Raw genomic sequence first — 23,485 nt, 5'->3', positions numbered from 1 at the left:
GAGGGCTTTAAATGTATGGGGTGAATATGACTCGTGTCCTTTAGCAGGACAGAGCTAGTGCCCAAACCAGCCTCATAACTCAGATGACTGGTTGTTAGCCACCCTCCTACTGCCTGGCTGCTTATCATAAACTTCTTTTCAGAAGCGACCAGCTCCCTTCCCTGCAGCTAGTTTGTGGCAAGGATGCTGAACCTGATGCACATCGTGTCCCTAGTGATCCTGCTTGCTGCTTATTTCTTGGGCAGCATACCAACAGCCCTTGAGAAAGATCCCCAAAATCAAAATTGCCTTTGTAAGCCTGCTTGCCATGTCAGCATTTCAGTGTGTACCAAGCTAGGAAAGGCAAGCCACCTTCTTGCCTTGGCAATCCTGAAGTCATTACACAAGACAGGTGTGCCCAAAAGGCATGAGTACAATGTGTGATACGTTCAAAGGCCTGGATCTCCAGGAGGGTGGATGTTCACCTGCACAAACTAGCCTGTAATGCACCTTACAGTGGTCCAACTGTGTGACCAGCAGGTTATTAAATGGGTTGGGATTCCATAACACCTGTCCAAAAATAACTCTGCCTTGACTGACTGCATGCTACCAGGCTCGAATCAAGGTGTTGGTGAACCAAGGCCCTACATAGCTTGGGATCCAATCATCCTAAGGAGCTCCTCCTCCAACGCCAACCAAATCAATATTTAAGATCAGTGTGCGAGGGCCTCCCCTGCTTGCAGGAACCGTCGGAATCTGGGGTTAGAAGACATGTAGATGGACCTTCTCCAAGGTAAGTTCTCAACTCTAGAATTATCTCTTCTTAGAGATGCATCTGTCTCCCACATTGCTAGGTTCCAAATGCCACCTGGAAACATTTTTATTTGCCTGAAGTTTCATAAATAAGAGCTGCATTCCTCACCTGCAGTGTTTATGGTCTGGTACTAAAATTTTAGTATCTATAGATAGGTTGTTGTAGTCTTTTCCTTTGTTTGATACACAACATCCTGAGCTCTTGCTGAGGAAGGGCTGTCACGTATGTAGGAGCGTGCATGTGCGTGTACATGACCCCAAAACACACAGGAACATTTGCAGGTGAAACATTTGAGCTCTGTTCCCTTGTGTGTCTACCCAGTCTTTTTTACTGTCAAGAACATGAGCTCACACAAGACTACTCAAAAGAGGTGGTTTATTACAAGAAACAAAGCCTGCATAAATCAGAGGTGTGACAATTAATGTGGAGCAGCATATAAGGAGACACAGAAATCACTATTGCCTAATACTCCTAATCTAGAGATGTGAAATACCGTAATCTCCTAGGAAAGAAAGTGGATGAGCATAACGTTTGTTATGAACTCTGGAAAAAAGGGACAGGAAGAAAGTTACACCTTACTCAGCTTCTCGTTAGTGTGATCCTGCACTCGGATGAATGAAAAGAGATCAAGAGCCAAGGTTTGGATCTGGATTTCTATGCCTGTGAGACTCAAACTCTCACATTCTAACCCAACAGGCAACCAAGCAATTGTAAATAGAGGCCTTATGTCCAACAAAGCATTAAAGCTGTTTCTTTGTGAGTGATGTGAAGGAGAACAGAGATTGTTGGATCAATGATGTTCTGATTACCATATAATAATTCTGTTGTGGACTCAGAATACATTATTATGCCAGCTACATGAACTCCACTGACCTATACTAGTCCAACATTTTGGTATATATCACTTATATACACACCTACTATCCGATGACCTATTTTCAGCAATTCCCCCCATGAGGTTCCTGTTGTGTGTGTGGAAAAGACGGAGGTTTATGGCAACCTCAGGCTGTTTCATGGCTCTGCTTTCCCCCTCCCTGCTTGTTACTGAAGAAAGACATTTTGTCATCGACACCTGCTGTCACTTGTCCGATGACTTCCTTCCTTGACAACTGAGGCAGGGCTAGGAGAATCTACAGACAATTCCCAGCGAACATCAATTTCGGTTTTCCGTAGATTGACGTTTGCTCCAGTTGAGTTCTAAAGAGAAGGTTTTCATGGGAAAACCTCCAGATTAAAAACAGGGGTGCTCAGACACAGAGCTTTAAAGCGGTGGATAATGTGGGCAAGTCTATTGTCAGCAATGCAATGGTTTGTTCTCTGCCAGCCAGTACACAACATTAGCTTATCCAAACAAAAACGCTTGTCTCATTTTCCTCTTATTAGGACATTTCTGGCAAAAGGGGCACATCCTCTGATGAAATGCTGGAGTGTGTGATCTGCTTTATGTCCTGGTGTATTTTTCATTTAATGCTATTTGTACTGGGAGCCACCCAGAGTGGCTAGGGAAATCCAGCCAGATGGGCGGGGGTATAAATAAAATTATTATTATTATTATTATTATTATTATTATTATTATTATTATTACTACTACTACTACCACTACTACTACCACTACTACTACTACTATTTTTCATTTAATGCTGTTTCTGTCTTGCACAACTTTTAAAATGACTTCTCCATGAAGACTGTTGCCAGGTCTACTCATGCCTGTGATCAACATACCTTACATGTTAATGCATGTGTCTGCATGTGTAATCAAAGAGTCATGAACATAGAATCATAATCATGACCCAAAATGAGCTCTTTTAGTCATATGAAGTTCCATTGTACTCTTAATTACTTCAGTTACTTGGGCATAAGCAAGAGCCCCTAGATTGCATCCAACTAACTTCTACTCAGAGTAGACCCACAGAAATGAATAAACCTAAATTAACCATGTCCATTAATTTTAATGGGTCTGACTAATATAATGAGTATGACTAACATTAGAAACAACGCACTTGGTATCATGAAGAAATTGGCTCTACCTCCTGTTTATAATTCTCTTGTGTTACATATCAGACAAGGGCCTTCCCTGTTGACAGACAGCTGATCCTTAGTCCATTCACTTCATATAACTAAGCTTTTTTCAGGCTTATTCGACATCTGGATGTCTCATTTAGGAATGCATTTTCTGAACAACCACTAGGGGGAAATAGTGACTGAGTTAACAGCATCTGCATCATTTGTTAAGGAAAACACATAGTACTACAACTGACTTTACAAAGACAAAAAATGGCGGATGAATCATATACATTCTGAACTCGGCACCAACATTAAATAAAAAAGTAGCTCAAAAAGGATATTGCAGATCTGGAAAAGGTTCAGAAAAAGGCAAGCAAAATGATTTTGGGGGATGGAGCTACTCCTCAATAAGGAAATTCTACAATCTCTGGGGCTTTTTAGTTTAGAGAAATGGTGAATATGAGAAGACGTGACAGAAGTGTGTGAAATAATGCACAGTGTAGAGAAAGTGGATAGAGGAAAGTTTTTCTCCTTCTGTCAGAAACTGAACACTGGAAGATTCAGGAAATGAATCAGCTTGGATGGCTTCAAAAGAGATCTAGGGCTCAACCACAGTTCTGTTTGCCCTAATGCTTTCCTCCATGGAAACACGTGGTTTAGCGCTGAATTGGAACAAACAGAAATGGGATTTTCTGCAGACTGCTCTTTGTTCCGATTTAGCGCCAAAGAGTGGGTTTTCCAGGGGAAAGTGGCTGAGACCTGAGCCTAGAAAGCACAGGGTAAGTGGGAAACTGCTTGGACTTGGACTTTCTAGGCATAGGTGTCACTTGAGGAAGAGCCAGATGGTTTCTCAGCCGAGCCAGTGGAAGGGTCATGTTCCCCCTTTCTCTTACTTCCCTAATCCCTTCCTTGTCTCTTTCCTTTGTCAGCTTCCTCAGTCACTTTCAGTGCAATTCAGGTTATATCGTAGGTAGGCTAAACAAGCCAAAAAACAGGGTCACTAGTCCTCTTTGTTCCTTCCAATTGAGGAATGTTCAAGTGGCTACTGGCAGAGCATGAAACAGACCAGGACAAACTCATAAAGACACTGCCGTCCACAAGCTCTAATCTACATCTCTCCCCCTCTCCAAGCTGCCTCCTACAAAACTTCACTGACTCCTGAATTTTGCATTATCATCATCAAAATAAAAATATTTGCACCCCATTAAAAGTTATGCACTGTCTTGTTTTCCTGTTCAGAACACACACTTGGGAGCATCTAAATTTCTGAGTCATGAAACCACCACATTATCTATCCAATTGTGGTCTACTGTGCACATATTAAATGCACTGCCTTTTATAGGGAGATTGGATAGCAGCTTAGCTTCCCAGGAAGTCCAGACAAGTCACAAATATTTTATGGCCCTTTTATACTTACTTATCAGCACATTCCTGCTGGTATTATTCCAAGCTTCTTTATTTCTCTGTTAAATGTTACAAGGAGACAAAGCATGCTGGGAATATTTCAAAAGAGAAGGTCTCCACAAGGATATACCATTCATCTTTCTGTCTTAAAAATAAATAAATCAATATTTAGCATCTTATTTCAGAACTGAAAGAGATTTTTTTTAAAAACACAAACCCACTAATGTAGCAGTATTTCTGAATATCAACCTTGAACACTGATCAGGATATTTGAAGACTCCACACTGACTTGCAAGGCAAAGCAGAGAAGTCTAATTAAATCACCAGGGAGCATAATTTCTTCCATATATCACAGGCCCTAATAAAAACAAAGGCTGGCTGGTTTTATTCATAATAGGGATCTTGTTTGCACAACCCAGAATCTGAGATCCAGCGCCAAGGGCCTTCTGGCGGTTCCCTCATTGCGAGAAGTGAGGCTACAGGGAACCAGACAGAGGGCCTTCTCGGTAGTGGCGCCCGCCCTGTGGAACGCCCTCCCATCAGATGTCAAAGAGATAAATAATTACCTGACATTCAGAAGACATCTTAAGGTAAGGCAGCCCTGTTCAGGGAAGTTTTTAATATGTAACGCTGTACTGTTTTTAACACTGATTGGGAGCCGCCCAGAGTGGCTGGGGAAACTCAGCCAGATGGGCGGGGTATAAATAATAATAATAATAATAATAATAATAATAATAATTATTATTATTATTATTATTATTATTATTATTATTATTATTATTATTATTATTCTCTCTAGAATATACAAGTCTGTTTAATGAAACACACACACAACCACTCATTTAGGGCCTCTAATAGTGCTCTTTAAGGACAAGAGGGCAGAATTACCGTACATACAGTACATCCTTGTAGCACAATGGGCAGTGCATCTGGCTGTTAACCAGAAGGTTGGTGGTTCGAGCCTACCCAGGGACAGCTGTGGGCAGGTGTCTTGCTTTGCAGGGGGGTTGGACTAGATGACCATCTGGGTCCCTTCCAACTCTATAATTCTATGATTCTATGTATGAGCACCTTGATTCCAAAACCAACAGGCTGGTACCTCTAAGCATACTACTTCATTTCCTGTCTGTGAATGTACTGTAACTTCCTGCTGGACTCTTGTAACTTCTTATACGAAAAATATCAGTTTTTTTCTTGTCTCACTGTTGTTGCACTATACTTCAGGATGTAAAGGTGAAGGGAACGCAGGGGACTCTGTGGTCTAAACCACCGAGCCTCTTGGGCTTGCCAATCACAAGGTCAGTGGTTCAAATCCCCACGACAGAGTGAGCTCCTGTTGCTCTGTCCCAGCTCCTGCCAACCTAGCAGTTCGAAAACACACCAGCGTGAGTAGATAAATAGGTACTGCTGTGGAAGGAAGGTAAACGGCATTTCCATGTGCTCTGGTTTCCGTCACGGTGTCCCATTGCACCAGAAGCGGTTTAGTCATGCTGGCCACATGACCTGGAAAGCTGTTTGTAACTCATCAAGGCCATGACACCTACTAATCCTCATAACCCCAGTCTTGTTTGGACTCATGAACTAAACACTTCTGCTTAACTAGGTAATGGACTGAAATGACAAAGGCTTTGTGTTTGTTATTTTATTGCGTTGACTTAATCCAGCTTCAGAGAGCAGGCCTCAGATACTGCTGCCTTCAGGAGTCGGGAAGATATCTGGAAGATGCTTTGTGAGTCATTTTCCTCAAGGTGTAAAGTATCAGGTTTCTGCAAACCCTGCTTTCTGAGGGAGAAATAATGATCTATTGAGGGAAGCATAATTTGCTGACACATTCTGTCATCTAACAAAGGGAATTTGCTTCTGCTTGTAATGACTGCAAACAAAGGCTGCTCGTATCCCTGGGTAATACCATGAAACCTGCTGCTACCTTTCTATTATAAATGACTCAGAGAGTTTATAGGCAGTTTTTTGTCACCACGATTCGAGCGTCTCAGAAAAACCGAACACCACAAACTTTATAGTGCAGTGTTGATGATGAAACATGAAGGTGCATCCTGGCTAAGAGACGCCATGTTGACCGACAACTGGCTAAGTGCAGGGATCGGAAAGGGTTGGGCGAAGACAGTTAATGCTTGCTTCTGTCTCAAGCTCTTTTCTGGGAAGGAACAGCTGGTTCCCCTCCAGCCAGTGTGGTGTAGTGGTTAAGAGCGGTAGTCTCGTAATCTGGGTTCGCGTCTCCGCTCCTCCACATGCAGCTGCTGGGTGACCTTGGGCTAGTCACACTTCTTTGAAGTCTCTCAGCCCCACTCATCTCACAGAGTGTTTGTTGTGGGGGAGGAAGGGAAAGGAGATTGTTAGCCGCTTTGAGACTCCTTAAAGGGAGTGAAAGGCGGGATATCAAATCCAAACTCTTCTTCTTCTTCTTCTTCTTCTTCTTCTTCTTCTTCTTCTTCTTCTTCTTCTTCTTCTTCCAGCTGCTGCACCCAAACATTGCTCGCTCACGGGTGTGTTTCCTCTTCCTGGAAATCAGATTCACAACTTACAGCTTCTGCTTGCTATCTGTGCATCCAGTGGATCAGCAAGAAAACACTGAAAGACACAAGTTACCCCATTGCCAATAAAACAACTATGTGATTCTCTCCAGAGAGAACGTCAGGAAAGGTCTGAACTCCCCGATACCTCCTCATGTGTTTCTTTGATTCTTGGTAGAAAAGCAAACTTTTACCATATTTGTATCCCACCATACATGGGGCTATTCAATTTTAGCTTCATGAAAACTGGTGTGAAAGTTAAGTAGGTTAGTTTAGTATGGCTGCTCCCATATCATCCAACAGCCATCCAGCTTCCCTTGTCCAAGTCTAATATTCTACCTACCACTGTATCAAACTGAGGTAATAATTCAGGCCGTGCAGGTCAGCCCTGGAGTTAAGACTGGTAGGAGATGCCTTGCTAGGAATTCCACTTCCCTCAGAGATTTGACGGGTGCTGGCATGCCACGGGGCCTTTTCTGTGGTAGCACCCAGGCTTTGGATCCCTTTGTCTTTAGATTTGTGTCAGGTGCCAACTCTGTATATGTTTAAAATGTGTGCTTAAGGCACACCTTTTCAGCCATGTTTTGGAGAACTCTGATTAACTACCCTTCTGTTTAGTAATTTTATATTGCCTGTGGTTGTAGTGACTAGAATTGTTTTGATTGTTAAGAAATTATTCTGAATTATGACATTGTGCTTTTATATTTGGAAATTCACCTTTAGATGAAAGTCAGGTGATGTAAGGCAGTGTAATATAGGGTGATGCTTTTAAACTGGGCCGGGGCTTTGTGATCCATCTGCTGCATGCATATCCATGACTTTCCCAGTCATAGGGCCATCCAACACAAGTAACATGACACCCTTCTCTTTGTGCCTCAACTGAGAGAAAATAGGCCTCTTCATTGGTGGCCCCTCATTTGTGGAATGTGCCTGGCACCATCGTCAGTTGTTAGGCACCAGTGACAATTTTATTTCCACAGGCATTTGGTGGCCCAGTTACCCTCTATTGTAGCACTTATCTTTTAGTGGGTGGAATAGGACTTGTCCTTCTTATTGTGTTGTTGGCTGAATTTTGTGTTGTGGGAATCTTAGGAATTTGGTATTGTACATTCTTTGCATTTTATCTTGTTAAGTTGCTTTGAGACTTTTTTGTACAACATGACTGACAAATGTAAACAAGAACAGCTCAGTTTTGTCTAAATCCAGGCTTATTCACTGTCAGATGAAACCGCCACATCTGCCTCAGAATGACAGGGAAAGGTGCCATGAATAAAAACCATGATCAGGATACTGAGAGCACCCTTTCCTGTAATTCTCAGCAGGTTTAGAGTTGTGTTTTATTGTTACCTTTACAAGCTGCAGAGCAATTGGTCAGTTTGACTGGCTGTTTGGTGGACATTCAAATCTATTGGTCCATGGGCCAAAGAGGCCATAGGTTCCACCAGAAACAAAATAATTGGCTGGAGGGTCCTGGCTATAGGAAATAGTAGGCATGTTTTCAGGCTAAGAAAACTGAAAATAATACCAGGGCCACAGTTCTTGAGAAAGTGGGAACTAGACAGTGGTCTGTAAAGGTATAGCTCATGTGTCAAACGTGCTGCAAAATGGTCCTGATTTGAGAGCAGAGAGTGTAGCAAATTGAAAAGGATAATTGTGATAGCAGTGCAAATATTTTACCCCTGCTGAAACGATGCAACGTTAACATCCCCCTCTGAAGTCTTGCAAGCTCTAGGAAGGAGAAAATACTGCCTCGGAGAATAGTTACAGACCATCGCAATAGCTTTTAATAAAGCTATAAATAATGTTCACTTTGGCTATTTTTGTTAGTAAATGTTATCAAAAGGAAGTTGTTTGTTGGCTTACTGGCAACGGACAATAAATCTGATTCCGTTTACTCACATCTCCAGGCCTTGCTTAGACAGAAACGAAAGACACATGATTTACAGAGGATTGTTCTCCTGCACTCTCTGCAAAGAGGGGATAGCGCAGCTGGATTTCAATTACACCACTGGCTACTCCAAGAATACTTACTTATGAGAAACAGCGTGCAGGACTGTAACAGGAATTAGGAAAAAGCTTCATCCTAACAAGAACAAGATCCAAAATATGAGAATAATACTGTACTGAATTTGAGGGAAATATGCAGAACAATAATAACGTTAAAATTAAATGGCAGACTGTAATCTATTTCAGAAGACAGAACACCAGATGAAAGACTGTTTTGACTAATTTGTCTTTTTCAATCCCTTCCATTTGGTCTAGCATACTTGGGAAGAGTGATAACACCACATTCCTGAGGAAATACTTCCAAGTCTTTCATGTGCAGCCTGCACAGCTGTGGGTTTTTGTTGTTATTGTTGGTGGTGGCGGCAGTAGATCATTAGCTGTAAGCACAACTATAGGTGGCATAATTATACAGAGAAACCTAGCAACATACAAACAGTATACAATAAACACACTTACCCCGGATTATGGAATGTTTCACTCAAACATCATTCTCACACAGTCCTCCCAGGGCTCTAAGCAGACCATCCTGATGTTATGGACTGTTCAAAAGCGGAATACATAGCTTCAGAAGATGTGGACTCTCAGTGGTGAGTGGTGCCCATTTAGGCTGGTAGAGCAGAAGGCAGGGAGACGAACAGTAGGCAGAGCCATAGCCAATGACAGGCAAAGCCAACTAGAGACTCAGCTGCATTGGTAAAGGAAAAGCATTTTATAAGGCTTATAACACTGTGGCACCAGATGGCGCTGTAGAGTCCCGTTTTTCACCAACATGATTTCCCTTTAGGAAGTTTAGAATGCATTTTCCTGAAACACTTTTTTGATATGTCTAGATCCAGCCTATTTCTGATTGTGTGAGTATCCTCTTCCATGCGCTATTGAGACAGAAGAGGAGGTTAACAGCCAGCTCTGGGCTGCATTTACACAGCAGTATAGTCCATTTCCCCAACATTTCCCTAACTGATGATTTGTGCATTATTTTTGAGTTTTCACACGGCACAGAAGCCCCTTAGAAAACTGAGGGAATATTGCACAAGTTTAGCACTTGTGTTATATGATTCCAGGAAAAAGCAATTCCTTAGAAAATTGTGGGAATTTTGCCTGGCAATTTCCCCCTCCGTTTTCATGGGCTCACACCAGAGTTGTTGAGTCATGAGGTGATATACCAGCATGCATTGAACTCTCCACCCATTTCAAGGCTCACGCTGTTTCTTTTCTCTCTCTCTTCTTTTTGCCTGACAAGAGCACACTGGTATTTTGGCCTAGAAATTTCTGCCTAGAAGAATGGTAGCATAGAGAGGGAGAGGGTCACAGTGAATCATGTGCATACAGGGTGGCCGAAACCAACATCTCAGTTGACCTCTGTTGATGTTTGCTGCTTGTTCTTGCCATGTGAATGACATTTACCACAACACGGCAGAGCAGCGGGCAAGATGTAATGGAATGTGTCTGTGTAGCATGAAAGGAATGTTAAAAAACCAAGAAGCTCTAGCCTTATAAACAGTTAAACTAACACAACAAGCCCACAAGTGAATGCAGCCCTGGATGGCTGGAAGCAGACAGGTGGCATGTGGTTGTGGGCACACTGAAGTTGATAGTGCATTTCCTGTATCAGGAAGGGTGGGCTAGATGACTTTTGGAGTCTTTCCAGGTCTGTGATTTTATAAGAATAGGGGTAAGAGTCTGGGAAAAGAGAAACCAGTCCTCCTAATATTTATTGAGCTCTGCAGTGCTAATTGGATGCACGTTTTTCACATCCATCTTAATGGTTTCCTGCTATGAAAAAAAAAACCCATAATAAAAGTGATGCTTTCAGAGAGAGCACCAGATCAATTTTAGACCCATTATAACTGATCTGTCATGGGGGGGGGTATTACATTTATGCTTAATTATATGTTGCTTCAATACTTTTTATTTTATTTGGGGGGGGGGAGTGATAACTATCATTCAAGATGATTTCTTCTCAGGTGGAGTGCCTCTATGAAAATAAATTGGTTCCAAAAATTAGCCACACTGTAATGGATTGCTTGGCTTTAGATCAAACTGAGCATCTCCCTCCACCCCATGGTGTCTCCTCCCCTTGTTTCTATCTTCACAATAAACTGCTGAACTGAAGGGGGGCAGGAGAGAGAGAGAGAGAGCAGCTCAAGGTCAGCTGATAAATCCCTTCTTAGCTATGCAACTTGAGTCCAAATCTCCTGGCTCTCAGTCCAGCACTCTTCTCAACTGTCCTATACCTTTTCCATACGTATCTAAGTATGAAAGCTTTGTGCTGTTGCCAGGTCAATTCCTGAGCCTACGATGGAGGGGCTCACAGCATCAACACTCCCAAAGGGTCTTGTCCCCCCTCCCACAGCCTTGTATGCAAACAGAACTCAACCATCGTGATCTGCTAGCCTCTACAGCTTGCTCCCTTTAAGAGCCTGCAACCTTTTTTCCTCTAGCTCACATCACAGCAAACTCTCAACTCTGGCTCTGTCTTTTAACTAACTCTGAGCCCACTCTCCTATTCATTTTCTTAATGGCCTATTACCTTTCCTTTGTTTTCTTAATGGCTCATCTCCTAGGTCAAGCATGGGCAAACTCGGCCCTCCAGATGTTTTGGGACTACAACTCCCATCATCCCTAGCTAACAGGACCAGTGGTCAGGGATGATGGGAATTGTAGTCCCAAAACAGCTGGAGGGCCGAATTTGCCTATGCCTGTCCTAGGTGATCTCCTGAACACAGGAAGCTGCATCCAGGGCTTAGGAGTGTGGCATCCAGTTAGACTCCAGACATTGATTAAATTCTAACACTTACTGAACCCAGGAATTTAGGGGAGTCTGGCACCCGCAAACTCTTAGCTCTGTGATTTTGGATGTGGGTGTGTGATTGGTGATTCATTGTTTGCACTGCTGCAGCATTTGAAAAATAGAATCATAGAGTTGTAGAGCTGGAAGGGACCCCAAGGGTCATTAGTCCAAGGCCCCACAACGCAGAAAACTCAACTTAAACATCTATGACAGATGGCAGATATAGAGGGGAGGGAAGCACTTCAGCAATGTTACTGGGGAGAGGTGGCTCCAGGGAGGCTTCAGCAAGAAAATTGGGGAAACAGTTTGGCCAAGTGTCTCCGAGCAGAATTCTGCACCCCACAGCTAGCCTTGCCGCTTTACATTTGGAAATCAAAATACTGTTCAGAGTGCCCAACTCTCTCTTAGGAAGGGGGGAAAAGCCCACAGCAACTACAGTAGCTTATTGCAATTAATTAAATGCAGGCTACTTTAATCTGCTGAGTATTACTGAAGTAGTGCTAACAGCTGCTGAGGAAGAAAACAAATCTAGCAGCCTTTGTGGGGACACAGTGAGAATTGTTGTGGGTGCCAAGAGTAATTTAGCCCCAGGGATGTGCTCTTCCCCACCCCAGCAGAAGACCAAATGCTCAGGGTGATCTCAATATGAAGAATGAAATCAAGGATTCATCCAAAGGAAGAAAAGTTATAGCAGTGGGTGAGTTCAATTACATTCACATAGGCATGTTTCAGTCTGGAAAAAAGTGGTCACTTTTATAGGCCGTAGGCCAGTTAGTCACATAACTGACTAGATGGGGATACAACCCTGGGCTTAATCTTAAATAATGTCCCGGGACTAATGTAAGCTGTGAGTGAATTCTTCTTCAGTCCTATGCCTGGGATTCAGGAGCAACATTACCACATTAAATGAATTGTGCAAACTGAAGGGAGAACAGAGGATCCTGACATTAAATTCTTGAATGTGTTTCATCTACATTGGTTCCCATGACTGTTGGCTATAATAGGGAAGTAGGGGTTAATTTTGAATGTTACAGTAGTTTCCATCAGAAAATGCCTGTGGTTTTCAAGCATACATGAAGGAGAAATCTCTTCTGCACAAAATGTGTGCATTTTAAAACCAATTATGAGTACTACCATGCCTAAACTCTGTGTATAAAGAGGTAACCCTAACCTCTAACCTCTAACCCTAACCTCTAACCTAACCCTAACCTCCGCACCTTCCAAGACAAGCGTAGCCCACTGAGGATCTGAAGAAGGGCTAATTGTAAAAATGTAGGATAGATGGATGCTGTGGAGCTGTAGCTCAGTAATTGCTATTAGGCAGACACCTTCACAGTATTATTTATGGTGCCTACTAAAAGCATTTTTGGTTAGGCAAGCCTACACAGGCATGTAATTTTAATTTATTGTGCAGATGTGTTTTAAACCTGCTGATTTTATTCATGTTTTGCTAAAACGTTATGTCAATTTGTAGTGTTTGATTTTATTGGGTGCTTTATGATGTATTTAGTCATAAAAACCTATGTATTGTATGTATCTATATTCTGTAAACAGCTTAGAGGGTTTGGGTTGATTAAGACAGCCTGTGTCAGGTGTCTTTTAAAAAGGGAGATCAGTCTGGCAGACAACCTCCCACAAAGACAGCTTGTTTGTCACCTTTTCCTGTAAGGCACAGTTACACGGGAGTCTTGAGAGCATGCTCAGTCTGCACAAGGCAAATCAAACAGACCTGAGCATCTCTTTGCTCAGTCTGACAGTGGGCCCCGAAATCCTCCCCATGCATGGGATACGTGGCAGATGTGTAAGGTCCTTCGTTCAATCCATGCAGAAAGGGTAGAAGTGATATGAAAACTTTGTATATTTGTCTATTTCTTAAAGTCATATATACACCAATTCCTGTGAGCTGATCAGAGTTTTGAACATCATGTTCTTCTTCTCAAGACCATTTCTCGCCCCATCTTCAACCTTTTCAGGTGGAAATCTACCTTTAATCCCAGCCTGGGAACTGCTTTTAATTTATTTCTATTTCTGTTTGTCTTTCACCTCTTGCCACACCACCACCGTTGCATCCACTTTTCTCTTTATTTCTTTCAATTTCTCCCATTTCTCTGCTTTACTTTTTTTTAACCCTTTCTCTTTAAAACAGGGATGGGGAACCTGTGCCCCTCCCTATGTTGTTGGGCAAAATTCCCATCATCCCTGACCATTGGCCATTCTGGCTGGGGCTGTTGGGAGTTGCAGTCCAACAATGCAGAATCCCTTCACCCCTGCTTTAAAAGAAAGCACATTTCTAAAAGTTTAAAGAAGATGGTGGTGGTACACCTGGTGTGACTTACTTCACAACTGACCTGACCCACAAGTTCAGGGCCGGTGATGTAGCTGGTCAGGTAACAGCCTAACCTTTCCCGCAGGGTTGCTGTGAGGGTACAAGACGCCACTATATATGGTTGCCTGACCTCTTTGGAAGAACAGAAAGGCAGTGAATGTAATTAAGAAATAAAATATTGGCATGGGTGTGTGATACTGCATGGGAGGTTTCTGTAAAATCTCTTTGTTGTAGCATGGAGCCAGTGTGGTGTAGTGGTTAAGAGCGGTAGACTCCTAATCTGGTGAACCGGGTTCACTTCCACATGCAGCTGCTGGGTGACCTTGGGCCAGTCACACTTCTTTGAAGTCTCTCAGCCCCACTCACCTCACAGAGTGTGTGTTGTGGGGGAGGAAGGAAAAGGAGAATGTTAGCCGTTTTGAGACTCCTTCGGGTAGTGATAAAGCGGGATATCAAATCCAAACTCCTCTTCTTCTTCAGTGGCTAAGAGACTGAACTGCAGATCAGAAGTTCTCTGGTTCACATCTGACTTCAGCCATGAATTCTCACAGTGGTCTTAAGCTGTTCTCGTTCCACAGACCCTGTCATCTACAATATAGAGCATAATGAATACTGACTTATCCTACAAGATTGTTGTAAGGATTACATCACCATCATCATCATCATCACCATCATTTATTTATACCCTGCCCATCTGTATGTAAAATGTTCTGAACGCTTTGAAAGCGCTATATGGTATTATTAGATATTAATAAGTATTATCAGTGTTTTCCCTCCGTAGAAAAATACCATGAAGTTGTTGCAATATTTGCCACATTTTTGAACAACAACTAAAAGAGGTGTTGGTACTGTACCCTTAAGTACTCCCTGAAAAAAAGGACTGAGTATTATTATTATCTTGCCAATGATGTTATTCTCTACATAGTGATCATTGTTCATTAACATGTATGCTGATCAAACGACTAGTCTGAGACATGCCACCGTTACCAGACTACTGAAATGCAAGTTTCTAAACCTTTTCTTCATTCATTAGTTTATTATCTAGGTCAGTCAGTAAATGGTGCTTTTTATAGAATCATACTTGGAAGGGACTAATCCAGCCCAACCCCCTGCAGTGCAGGAATTGTGAGGCTTTTACATTATACACTGTAAGTTGTAATTTTGAGGCTGCAGTTAAAAATAGAACATAATTTTCTGATCAAATCAATTGGGGGGGGGTTAGATTATGTCATAAAACAATCTATAAAAGCACAATGGCATTTTATAGAAATTTAGTTTGATTAAACAAAGGCAGATTAGATCCCCCCCCAACCAAAGGTGTTTGTCAGTGGTTGGTGTCATTTTCACATTATTTTCAGATGTGAAAATTGAATTTTCAAAGCCATGGGATACAGGACAGTTGAAGCAGAAACTTCTGGGATCTCCAGAGCTCCACATTCATTGTTTCTGCAACTTCTGACAAGCAAGGACACAAAAGGAGTTGGGCAACGCTAACCAGCGATATCACGCCCTTTTTCTTTACAGATTCATAACTCAAGATGAAGCATTAAGTGAAATGTAGGTCCTGTTGGCTAATGAGCATTGAAAGGTGTCGAATCCTGTCCCAGCCACATGAAAGCTAGCCCTCGAAACCAGAAGAGAACAAGCACACAACAAAGAGAGAGTTGTCAGCGGGGTGAGAGAGATCAGATAATTAATTCTCCTTCACTAATTTAGAATTCAGTGGGTGAGAATGCCCTCAAGGTTTTGGATCACAAAAACCTCTCTTTTTGAATAACTTAATCTTTTGGTACAATTAAATATCTCGCCTCCCCTACATTTTTTTTTAAAAAAATAAAATTGGTAGGCTTCTGGATTTTTCATCAAGAAAAAAATGTTAATGATTTCCCATGTTTTTGTGATTTGCAGTCTTAATAAAAATGGAAAGAGCTATTTGATGTTGCACGCAACATCAGCAGGATGCTGACGAATCACTTCCCTCTATCTTAAATCATAATGTGGGCTTTGTGTAACGCAGTGACTGAGAGTGACCTGGAAAGCATCCAGTTCATTTTACCATCCCAAAGTCTTGGGCAAGGCACGTTTTGCAACTCCTGTCTCCCCTTTAGAAGCGACACAAAGGCAATTGTGTCTTCACTTACAGGAAAGGGACCATAGTACAAAGACTTCATTACAGTGGTACCTCGGGTTAAGTACTTAATTCATTCCAGAGGTCCGTTCTTAACCTGAAACTGTTCTTAACCTGAAGCACCACTTTAGCTAATGGGGCCTCCTGCTGCTGCCACGTCGCTAGAGCATGATTTCTGTTCTCATCCTGAAGCAAAGTTCTTAACCTGAAGCCCTATTTCTGGGTTAGCGGAGTCTATAACCTGAAGTGTATGTAACCTGAGGTACCACTGTACATGCAGAGGTCCAATAAATCATAATCATAATAATAATAATTTATTATTTATACCCTGCCCATCTGGCTAGGTTTCCCCAGCCACTCTGGGTGGCTTCCAGCAAAGATTAAAAATACATTAAAACCTCAGTCATTAAAGAACTTCCCTAAACAGGGCTGCCTTCAGATGTCTTCTAAATGTCAGATAGTTGTTTATCTCTTTGGCATCTGATGGGAGGGCATTCCACAGGGCAGACACCACTACCGAGAAGGCCCTCTGCCTGGTTCCCTGTAACTTGTCTTCTCACAGTGAAGGAACCGCCAAAAGGCCCTCAGTGCTGGATCTCAATGTCCCAGATTCAACCCATGTCATTTCCAGCTAAAAGGATCTCAAGTAGCAAGTGATGCCTAAGATACAGGACAACCACTATTGGTCAGAGTAGGCAGTACTGGGGTAGCAGGACAATGTGAGTATTTTAAAAAGCTTCATTTCTTTACTTGCAGTGCATCACTGTAAAGTGCTAAACTGTAAAGGATGGCAGGCTTGCACCCAGCAGTTCAGGGGACTCATGTTCAACTTACAAGAAGGCATCTTCAGATGCTTCCCACCCATTCAAATGCCCCACCACCACCCTGGTGCCTTCCAGATTTTAGTCTTAACAGATCAGGACTCTGATGGAAGCAATTTTACGTTAGAAGTCACCCTGCCAAACAAAGAATGTCCATTTAGATGAAAGCCATATGTGACCGGATGCTACCACACCAACCCTAATTGGCTGCTGAGGAGCCTCACCTTAATATTCAGACACAAATATTGTGTGCTACCCAGGCCCAAAGCTCCCTAATTTATTTCCAAGGAGGAGCCATTTCTCTCAAAGACATGGTGAGGCAGCGATGGTGCTGATGCAAGTTGGCTGGGTGGGGATAACTTTGTATACCATTATTCTCTCAGTGCCTCCACTGCTGTGGAGAATTCCTTGCACTCGGAATTGCTGAGTCATAGAATCATAGAATCATAGAATCCTAGAGTTGGAAGAGACCACAAGGGCCATCGAGTCCAACCCCCTGATTCCATCTGCTCAATGAGGCCAACAAACCTTAAAGATCATTGTTTTCAAGGAAGAGAGCAAAAGGCAAACCAGAGGAAGAGCTGGGATGTTTTAACCGTTGCCTGTGTTTACAGTGCAAACCAAACTATTGTTGTGGAATAAGATGGGCATGGCAGCAATTAACCACTCTCCTCCTTGTACAATTGTTAACTGCATAAGGGCAATGATTGAATAGGGCTTGTGTCTCTAATTCTACATCTCAAATATTTTATATCCTCCCTTAAAAAGGACTTCTGAAGGCACTTCTGAAGGCAACCATAAAAAATATAAGCATAGCCAAAAAATAAAACCAATGGCTTTAAAGCAGAGTTATTAAAGTATAGTCAACCAGCAGAGAGTCATGCAGATATTGCAAGCCACGGGAATGGCTGTAATAATAATAATAATAATAATAATAATAATAATAATAATAATAATAATAATGTAGTGTGTGTGTGTTTTGTCTCCCTGAAGACTTGGATGGGCTTCTTTCTGTACAAATCAAAATGAAAATTCCATCTGTGGCCAACGCCACATCATTACTGTTGTGTATTGAGTCAAAGGATTTTATATCTGTATTATTATTGTCTGTATTGTCATTAGGGTAAAGTAACTGCCTTTTGGTTTCAGAGGGTACAACTACTATTGGTTCATTTAAGCTGCTGTATTTGGATCCTCTGTCTTATTGGTTTCCTCCAAAAGGCAGGACTGTGATTGCCTGATATTGTTCCCTCCAAAATGTATCCTTTCTAGCTAGTCCCCTGTCCCTATAAATGTAGCTTTCCCCTCCTCAGGCTTCAGTCTTGTTTGCTTAAATAAAGAAATGTTACTCGAGAACTGTCTCCAGCATATTATGTCAAGAGAGCTGAAATCACAAACCCCACGTCACAACAACTACATGCATGCATCCTCAAGTAAGTACAAAAATATAATTTGGGCATCAGTCCTAAGGATGCTTTCAGCAATGTGAGCCACCCACATTAAACTGATATAAAGTATTGCCAGGAGCTGTTTATAGCAAATTTGTGTTCAGAACCATGGAGAGCATCATACTGTATGTACCATGCTTTCAGATATTTACAAATTGAAGGGCCAAAGCAAATTGACAATCAGTAACAACTATTTTTAATGAAATGTTTCCGTTTTAGGCATGAGCAGCAGAACATTTATTACACCTTCTAAATAATACACAGGGTGACATGACTATTAGAAAGCATCAAGCCCAGATACTGTATATATCAACTCCAGAAAGAATATACGTATGCTAAAATGTTGAAACAAACTCAAGCAGCAAAAAACAACAACCCAAGAATTGATTAGGTAACTCTGGGAACAATTGAATATCATTAAATTAGCTGGCATAATACACCCATATAAAATAATAAAGGGAGAAATGGATAACTGGAAACTCACAATTCTATATGTATAAAAGAGAATTGGAAATAACAGACTTAAGGACAGGCTTTGCTGCTATAAAAAAATCCAATGTGTGTGCGTGTGGTAATTATTAGAACTGGCTATTTGACCATTTAATGAAATATTTATATTAATTAATACTTGAGTTTTAATGAGGTGTTTCATGATATCTATATTAACAAGTATGTAATTCTAGTTAATTATTAATAAGTGAATTTATTTCTAAACAAATTAATACAGCATTGATTTCACATATAAGAAGCACATTATCAGAGATCAGACCAAATGATTCCACCCAGCTATCACCCCAAATTTGTCCTTTTTTTTGCATTTTCCAATAAACGTAGTTCCGTTGCATTTTTTAAATATAAATCCAAGTTACTACATGATGAATGTTAGGAGATTTTAGGAATGCCAGTAAGTGATGGGGGGCAGTGTATCTAGCACCCAGAAACCCCAAGATTTGTCTGCTTATACCTGCTTTTACATCCACTTCTCTCGGTAAGAGTGTCTTGGGCTGAATTGTGATGCAAGGAAACAGCTGGAAAGTTGTTTGTGTAGCATGGCATGCACCTATTTGTTCAGCATTTCTTCAGGAAGGGAATCCTTTTAAAAAGAGGACCAGCACCACCACCCCGGCTACATTTTAAAATGTTTCCAATTAACACATTTGTTCTGCACCAGATATGAAAGAATCTCTCTCTGTGTGTGTGTTAACGTACTGCTCTGTGCTTTGTCAAGGGAGCAGGGAGGAATAAATTCAGCGCAGAAGGTAAAACCGCTGTGGAATGCTCTCCTGATCTGGAGTTTGCAGTAACCAGTGCCTCTTCACCTCCATTATAAATTGATAACTAACTTTTAAAAACTTAGCTGTCCCAGATCTCATTCTGCTTCTCGGTGTCACGGCATTTTCTGGGTAAAGAAAGAGACGGTCATTGTATCAGTAGCTACATAAAAGAAGCCTTTTCACAGCAACTGTGCTGATACGCTTCTAACAGAACCTTGGATATTTATAGGCCACAAATGTGGGTGGAATAAAGTGCTGAACTGAATGTGAGAAAAGTCATTGTACATCATTAGGGAAGCGAAAACACCTGAATTTCAGACTGCTGTCCTTAACACACTTACTAGCAGTGGAGGCTGGTTCGTTAGGGCAATGATACATGCCAACGCCCCACCAGCCTCGGTCTGCCCTCAGCCAACCCCTACCTGCCTTCTTTTGTTGTTGTTGTTTAGTCATGTCCGACTCCAATCCAGGGTAGCTTCCCTAGTGAGCCTTTTGGTCTTGCTGATTGGGAGGTCAGCAGTTCGAATCCTCACAACGGGTTGAGCTCCTGTTGCTCTGTCCCAGCTCCTGCCAACCTAGCAGTTTGAAAGCACTCCAATGCAAGTAGATAAACAGGTACCGCTCCGGCAGGAAGGTAAATGGTGTTTATGTGCATTCTGGATTCCGTCATGATGTCCTGTTGCACCAGAAGCAGTTTAGTCATGCTGGCCACATAACCTGGAAGCCTGTCTGTGGACAAATGCCAGCTCCCTCAGCCTGAAAGCGAGATGAGCGCCGCAGCTCATAGTTACCTATGACTGGACTTAACCGTCCAGGGGTCCTTTACATTTACTTTATATTTGAAGCATATTGTTTCCCTCACGGAATCCTGAGAACAGCTCCCAGGATTCTTTGTGGGGGAGCCATGGCTATTAAAGTGCTATAAATGTTTAAATGTATGGTGTGGATCATAGATTCATCTAGTCCAACTCCTTGCAATGCAAGAATACTTTGCCCTATGTAGGGCTCAAACCCATGACCCTGAGATTAAGAGTCTCATGCTGAGCCTCAGTGCTGCCCTGTAAAACTCAGCTGGGATGAGGATGGGGACAAAGCCAGAACTAGTTGGCTCTGCCTGTCATTCTCTCTGGCGCCACCTACTGTTGACCTCCCTGCCTACCCATCCCAGTGGACACCAGCCTCTGCTACCTTTGAGGGAGTAAGTGCCTTTGACTACAGTGGGACTTACTTGAGTAAACATAGGTAGGATTCAGTTGAGAGTTAGGGGGGAAAGGGAGAGAAAAAGGAAGAGGGGGAATAGAGACTTGTAGCCAGTAAAGACCAGAGCTAACATAAACAAACTAAAAATCTTCTTGGCTAATGAGTATGCACCGAAGCTGCTGAGAAAGGAGTAACAAATGGCTAGATCAATGTTTAATGAGGTCAGTTTGAGAGCTGCTTATATAATCTGAGTGTAAAAGCTGCAGCAATGGCAAAGCAGATGTCTCCCCTTTTTTTGCATTTACCCCTATTCAAGATAGCAAAAACATACAGTAAATTTTAAATATCAGCCCTCCCCCCTGCAGTGTCAGACATAATTAAAAAGTGTAAGTGTGAAAAGAAGCCCCCCCCCCCACCTTCCCAGCGTTTTAAAGAGCTAGTTTGGATGAATAGTATGGAAATGTTAAAGGGGAACAGGATAAAAACCTTGAATAAAAATCTTATGGAGACATTCCATAAATATTAGATAGACAGTAGAGGTTTTGGGTTGTTTTTTAAAAAAACAACAACAAAACAACATTTCAGGGTAAATACAGATTCCGCTGCCCCACATTTTTCTGGGAGTTAAGGGGAAGAGAAAAGAAATATGTGTTTAGTTGATCAGGACCTCATCAGCATAGACATGGGATTCTCCCTTATAGCACTTGAGATCAATGTGCCATCTTGCTCAGCATTTCTAAACTGACTGACGGGGCCTCTCCAGAGTCTCAGATCCTTCCTAGCCTATCCTGGAGATGCCTGGGATCCAACCTTTCGCAGTGGCTCCAGGCAGTGCCTTCAGAAACCCCTGTGGTGATTGTTTCTTCTGGTCTCCCACTTGAAACATGGACTGTTGGACCTAAGGGAGGCTGGCAGGAAACAAGTTGCAGTCCTATGCACACTTTCCTGGGAGGAAGCACCACTAAACACATTTAGGGCCTCCAATAGTGCTCTTTAAGGACCAAAGGGCAGAATTATATACATCCTGTGGCACAATGAATCATAGAATCATAGAGTTGGAATAGACCACAAGGGCCATCGAGTCCAACCCCCTGCCAAGCAGGAAACACTATCAGAGCACTCCTGACATATGGTTGTCAAGCCTCTGCTTAAAGACCTTCAAAGAAGGAGACTCCACCACACTCCTTGGCAGCAAATTCCACTGTCGAACAGCTCTTACTGTCAGGAAGTTCTTCCTAATGTTTAGGTGGAATCTTCTTTCTTGTAGTTTGGATCCATTGCTCCGTGTCCGCTTCTCTGGAGCAGCAGAAAACAACCTTTCTCCCTCCTCTATGTGACATCCTTTTATATATTTGAACATGGCTATCATATCACCCCTTAACCTCCTCTTCTCCAGGCTAAACATGCCCAGCTCCCTTAGCCGTTCCTCATAAGGCATCGTTTCCAGGCCTTTGACCATTTTGGTTGCCCTCCTCTGGACATGTTCCAGTTTGTCAGTGTCCCTCTTGATCTGTGGTGCCCAGAACTGGACACAGTACTCCAGGTGAGTTCCCACATGTCAGATGCAAACAGAATTGAGAATCTTGTCTCTGCCACAGGAGATCTCGTTTCATCCTGCACGGGTGCAGCTTTGTTAAAAGAGAATGTTATCTCTGAGGTGAAGTGAGCATAAACAGAAGCATCTTTGGCTTAGGAAGACTCGCCATAATTTTGGGGAATGTTTTGACTGAAGTCCTGAATGCAATGGAATCTTAACAGATCAGAAGTTTGGCCGGTCAGTTTTTTGCGAACTTTTGATGTGTTTTGAGTGAAGGAAAACAGAGTACTGTATTGAGATTTGCTTGAAAAGAAGTCTGCTGGGAAGAAGACATACTGTATTGCCTAATTTTGTGCATACACTTCACTGCGTTATTTTCTTTATTACTTGTAGTCCATGACGCAACTGGCCATGCTGTGTCTAGCTCAGGAATTCACTTTGGCCTTTTCTACAGCTATTTTCATGAATCAGACATTCTTAAAGCTGAGTCGTAAGGATGAATGCAAATTAGGGGCATAACCCACGCCCATACATGGGGCAGCTGTCCACATGTTGCAGGGAAAGAATTCCATAGGTTCCCCTCTTCCCTCTTGTGGTGTGCACAAAGCAGTGCACTGGTTTGTTATGAAGATTCATGAGAGTACTGGGCAAACACCTCCCATGTTCCCATCCACTCCTCCCTCTCACCTGATGCAAGTTCTTCAAGTTGGAACACATAATGTCCACACACTCTAGAAGAGAAGAAAACAACTCTGTTTATGTGGATACCTTTCTGTGTCTATAGTTGCATCTGGGTGAGTCTCTGGATTGTGCTGAACTTCTTTTAAAAAATAAGGGAACTTACACTACTGTTTTCCCCAATTTGCCTCCACAGGATGTGGGAAACCTGGCAAACTTTGAGGCCCAGTGGCCTTTCACCACATCAGGACCAGGGGGTTTGCCTCACCATATTCTTGAATGCCAGCTTTATTCTGATATTAGAGAACACCTTCCCGAGTCCTTACTAGAGAACATTAAATATTGGAGGTTGAAAGCGGGGGAAATAGCCTTCTGTTGCAAGGAACTAATCAGTGGTTGACTTGGAAGTAGCTACTTTTTTGGTAAAGGCCTCCAGCACCAGGAGATTTTGGGTTTTAAGAGTCTAAATTCATTCTGGTATGTTTCTCCCCTATTTTAATGTATTTTTAAAATTTAGATTATTTTTGTTTTATGTTTTACAAA

The 23,485-nt window shown here is 42.2% G+C and overlaps 1 long non-coding RNA gene across 2 annotated transcripts in view; it reads left to right on the top strand.

The window, feature by feature from the left end:
* Nucleotides 1-444: 444 nt before the first annotated feature.
* LOC310704259 overlaps nucleotides 445-23,485 on the top strand; it is a 51,896-nt gene continuing 28,855 nt past the window's right edge. For both annotated transcript variants that reach the window (XR_014524674.1, XR_014524675.1), the window contains exon 1: nucleotides 445-772. This is a non-coding gene — a long non-coding RNA (uncharacterized lncRNA). The remainder of the gene's footprint in view (nucleotides 773-23,485) is intronic.

The sequence above is a fragment of the Podarcis liolepis genome, assembly GCF_965112155.1.
Source record: "Podarcis liolepis genome assembly, chromosome: 3".
Taxonomy (NCBI): domain Eukaryota; kingdom Metazoa; phylum Chordata; class Lepidosauria; order Squamata; family Lacertidae; genus Podarcis; species Podarcis liolepis.
The sequence above is the reverse complement of the archived record's forward strand: the minus strand, read 5'-3'. Positions and strand labels throughout refer to the sequence as shown.